Genomic DNA, 5,000 nt, shown 5'->3' with positions numbered 1-5,000 from the left:
CATGGAGTTTCTGTGTAAATTTACTCGTCCTGAGACCAAATCTAAAAAAACTGGGAGAAAAGAATGTTTGTAAATAGTTTTAAAAATACCAAATAAGTCAGGAGTACCCCCTAAAATGACATTTTTCACTTGTCCCACCCCCCCGATGACCAAATTGAATCTCAAATAAAACAGTTAAAATGAAATTTAAATGTCTTTTTTTTGGTATGATTTGTTTCATTGCTGTCTCTTGTAATTGCAGGAACATTTTTTTTAATAAACATAATATTTTAAATAATAATTATTATGCATGGAACCTGTGTCCCACAACATGCACTCAACCCTGTTACCCATAACCTTTTAGCATGGTAGAAGAAGAAGAAAGCAGTGAATCACATGATATGCTGGAACTGACATCATCAAACAGTCTTCCAAAAGAATGGGTAGAGCAAAGGGATGTCCTCTCTTCTATTTTTCATATTTTCATAAGATTGTGAGCCTTGATTGAATGTCTCACTCTACCTCACTCAACCCTGTTACCCATATTAATAGGATAAGACAAATTCTGTTTGATTTTTTCTTTACTTATTTACATAAGTAAGTGTGTCCTCTTGGTCAGCAGTAACAGCTAGCTAAGTAGCTAGCTTCTATGTCTGAGAAAAAGCTAACATTAGTCTGGATTTACAACCCTGTTACTCACAACCCTGTTACTGTGATTAGAGTAACAGGGTTGTACTACATTAATGGGGTTGCATCTCCTCCAGTTTACTCAGACTTTACAAACTATTATTTATGGTTCCAGTCAATAATTTACATTATCTGAGATAGAATTCAGTTAATCTACATATTGTAAACACATTCCTGAATTTTCCAGACTGTACTGTTTCCTTTTATTTCCTAATGGTAGTCCAAATGGATTATGGTTGCAGCAGCTACCCTGATGGGATTATTAACTTGACATAAATCAAACTATATATAAACAATGAGTTACAATTCATAACAGGGGACACTAAATGAAGTTAGATAATTTTTTTTTTACAGTGTGGCCCACCATTGAGTGCTGCTGAAAAGCAGAGATGCCACCGTTCCAAGTGTGATGCTGATGTACAGAGGAGACAACAGTGTTTACTAAAAGAAAGACAGAAGTGGAGGAAAGATGGAGAAACAGGAAAGAAGTTGCTTCAAAAAGACCGCAGTGAGAGAGGACAGTGTACCCAACGAAAAAAGTGGAGAGAGGCTCATAAGAGGAGGAAAGCCAGGAGAACGTTACCTGAAGGGTAATACTGGGGGGGGGGGGCTTAATATCAAATACCATATTAGCCCTGAGTTTCTGATGCAACAAGATGTTCTAAGCACTCCTGTGGAATTTTTTTTAAATTTTCATCCAAACCCCCCTACCCAGAAAATTACTTTTTTAACTCTGAAAATCTCCACTTTCCCAGCTTCTTCACTCTTTTGTCCGGTGCAGTGTATAAATCTGTTCATGATGGGACATTTAATGATCTTATAAGTGCCAGATTGTATCGTAAGAGTACTTTGTACAATGAAAAGTCTAATGTCAAGGTCATGTTGAAGGTTAAAGGTCACCAAAATGCCTAGTTTTTTTTTTTCAAAAATTCATACCATTCTGGCATTTGATCAAATCTGTCCTCAGTTCTGTTCCCTCTGGTTTCCTGGTGGGACCCCCCCAGGCTTTTGGCCCTTTAAAGACACATTACAGACTAAATATTAAAACATGTACTTTACATTTGAATTAGCTGCCATTAGTGTGACGGGAAACACATTCATTCATTCATTCATTCATTCATTTTCTGAACCCACTTTCTCCTCACTAGGGTCACAGGGGCGGAGCCTATCCCAGCTACTTATGGGTGAAGGCGGGGTTCACCCTGGACATGTGACCAGTTCATCACAGACTGAACATATAGAGACAAACAACCACTGTCACATTCACACCTATGGGTGATTGAGATGAACCAGTTAACCTATCAGAGCATGTGTTTGGATGGTGGGAGGAGCCAGAGGACCCGGAGAGAACATGCAAACTTCACACAGAAAGGTCCCACCCCCATGGACTGGTGTTAGAATGGAACCCAGGACCTTCTGTCTGTGAGGCACCAGGTCTATCCACTGCACCACCCACAACAGGACATATACATGTAGATGTCAGAGTCATGTGAAACTACTGTTTGTTCTTTTTTTCATGTCTGTGTGGAGAATACATGAGTGAACAGTTCTGTTTAATGTGTCTGATTGAATGGAAGTTGTTTGTGGTCAGTAGATGTGTTCTGAGGAGAGAACCTGAGCCCAACATTTGGAAGAACCCACATGAACAGCTTCATTCCATCAAATATGCATTTGGACCATTTGGGTGACCTTTGACCTATAATTTGACCCTTGACACTACACCTTTTTTAGTGCAAAGCACTCTGAAGACATGACATGTCTGACAAAAAACATTTAAGGCCCAGCATGAGCAGATGGTTACATTGTACTTCATCAAAAGTGAAGAAGGTTTGAAAGTTTCCAAAAACCCCATGTTTTCAGGGCTGAAAAAGTCATTTTCAGGGTAGGGGGTGGTTTTTGGATGAAAATTAAAAAAAATAAATAAAATAAAATACACAGGAGTGCTTAGAACATCTTGTTGCATCAGAAAATCAGGGCTAAAGTTGAATCTGAAAAATTTCTTGAAATAAGCCCCCCCCCCATTATTATTATTATTGGGTTTTGTTTTTTTTTTTTTTTGGGGGGGGGGGGGGGGGGGGGGGGGGGGGGGGGGGGGGGGGGGGGGGGTGGGTTATTTGAGAAATAGCGCTGACAGAAAGTATTAACAGTTATTCAAAGAATACTTTGGTGTCTTGAGCATTTGTCACTTTTATATAATGATCTATAATCAGAAATAATGTAGCTGTTACTTCATACAACCCTGTTACCCTAATTTCAACCCTGTTACCATATCATTTTAATTGAAAATAATCATAAATTACTTTCTCAGCTCAAAAGTGTTCAACCCATTGTCCTTTAAAGAGTTTATGTAATTATATGCAACATGTGTCAGAGTAAATATTATAAAATAAATACTGAAATTGTTAAAGTGAAACATGCCAGTATTGAAAAGTTGGACGAGACAGATTTTGAAAGTTGCTAAAATTAATTTAAATCAAGTCACATGTGAAACCAAATGGTTATTCAGAGAGAATGTTACTTTCTTTACTTAATGGAAAAGGAATTACATTTAAGAAATGAATTAATGCACTTTTTTCAGGTTCCTTAGTGTTGGTAACAGGGTTGCACCAAGTATTACAAACACCAAATAAATCATGTAATAAAAATTGTACCATTGATGTGTAAGCTGAGCCAATCAAGCCTTTGATAGTTTATTACCTATTATTGATGAATATATAATGAAAAATTAGAAAAGTGAAGGTTTATTTTTCAAGAATTTTGAAGCCCAAATGTTCTCCAATTCTGGAATGACCCACAAACTGCACAATCCCTCTGTCCCCTGCCGTGGTGGGTGGAGCTTCCCAACCCTTCAAGAGCAGATCTAGTGGGCCCTGGACACCCCAGCCACACAGGAGCTCAAAGGGAGAGAACCCTGTTGACGCCTGTGGAACCTCCTGGTAGGTGAACAGCAGAAAAGGCAGCCAGCGGTCCCAGTCTCTTCCTGTGTCATCCACAAACTTCTGGAGCATCTTTTTAAGAGTCTGGTTGAACCTTTCCACCAGTCCATCGGTCTGTGGGTGATAAGGTGTGGTTTTGAGAGCGGTGACTCCAAGTTGTCCGTACAGGAGCTGCATCAGCCTGGATGTGAAGTTCGTTCCTTGGTCAGTGAGGATCTCGTCTGGTATCCCCACCCTGGAGAACAGCTGTACCAGTGCTCGTACTACAGCTGGTGTGGTGATGGTGCGGAGAGGGAAGGCCTCAGGAAACCGTGTAGCGTAGTCACAGACCACCAAGATGTACTGATGACCTCCGCTGCTCTTTACCAGAGGGCCGACAATGTCCATGGTGATTCTGCGGAAAGGTGTGGAGATAACAGGCGGTGGCTGCAAGCAAGCACGGTCAGATTTATGTGTGTTGGATGTTTTCTGACATGTGGGGCGTGTGATGCAATATTTCTGAATGTCGGTGTACATAGAGGGCCAATAAAAACGGGAACTGACGCACATGTAAGTTTTGTGGCGACCCAGGTGCCCAGCCCAGGGACGTGTGTGTGCCAAGTGCATGACAAGGGCTCTACAGCTAGCAGGGATCACAAGACGCTTAGCATCATTACCCACACAGTACAACACATCATTTTCAATAATAAACTGTTCCTGCCCCCCCACAGTTCCCACTGGGTTCCGTTACCACCTTAGAAAACAAAGGATTCAATGTAGCATCTGCTCTCTGCAACACAGAAGTATTATCAGGAACATCCCACATTTTGTCACACAGCATGCGGTCTGGTTTTGTTAGCATTAGCTGTTTTTCAAATCGACGCTGACGCCGAGATTTTCTGGGGCCCTTAGTACCACCTTCTCACAGACTAATATCAAAATTTGGAAGAGGTTCGACACCAGCTTTTACTTGGGCTCTGGTAACAACAGGACAAGAAACTTTCACATCACCTTCCCCCATTTTCCCAGAGTCACTTTCTGCAGATAGTTCATGTCCATGCAACAAGTCCATCAACACAGGTAAGTCCCATCCCAGAACTGCATCCACAGGCAAGTTCTCAACCACACCAACAGTCACCAGGTATGGCTGCTCGTCCACTGTGACGGTTAAGTCTGCTTTAGGGTGGGGATGTTTGTCACCATGCACACACAAAATGTCCGCCTGTCGGCTGAAGTCCCCACAGCCCACAGGCACCAGGCTGGGCTTCACCAGGGACATAAAACTACCAGTGTCCAGCAGTGCAGTCACCTGATGTCCATTAATAGTCACAGTTTTGTGCCTGGCCTTCACCAGTTCATCCTTTAGCCCTGGTTCAAAACGAGGTGGATAGCATGCGCCGGAGACCTTAGCTTTGCGTA

The sequence above is a fragment of the Sphaeramia orbicularis genome, unplaced genomic scaffold (assembly GCF_902148855.1).
Source record: "Sphaeramia orbicularis unplaced genomic scaffold, fSphaOr1.1, whole genome shotgun sequence".
Classification (NCBI taxonomy): domain Eukaryota; kingdom Metazoa; phylum Chordata; class Actinopteri; order Kurtiformes; family Apogonidae; genus Sphaeramia; species Sphaeramia orbicularis.
The sequence above is the reverse complement of the archived record's forward strand: the minus strand, read 5'-3'. Positions refer to the sequence as shown.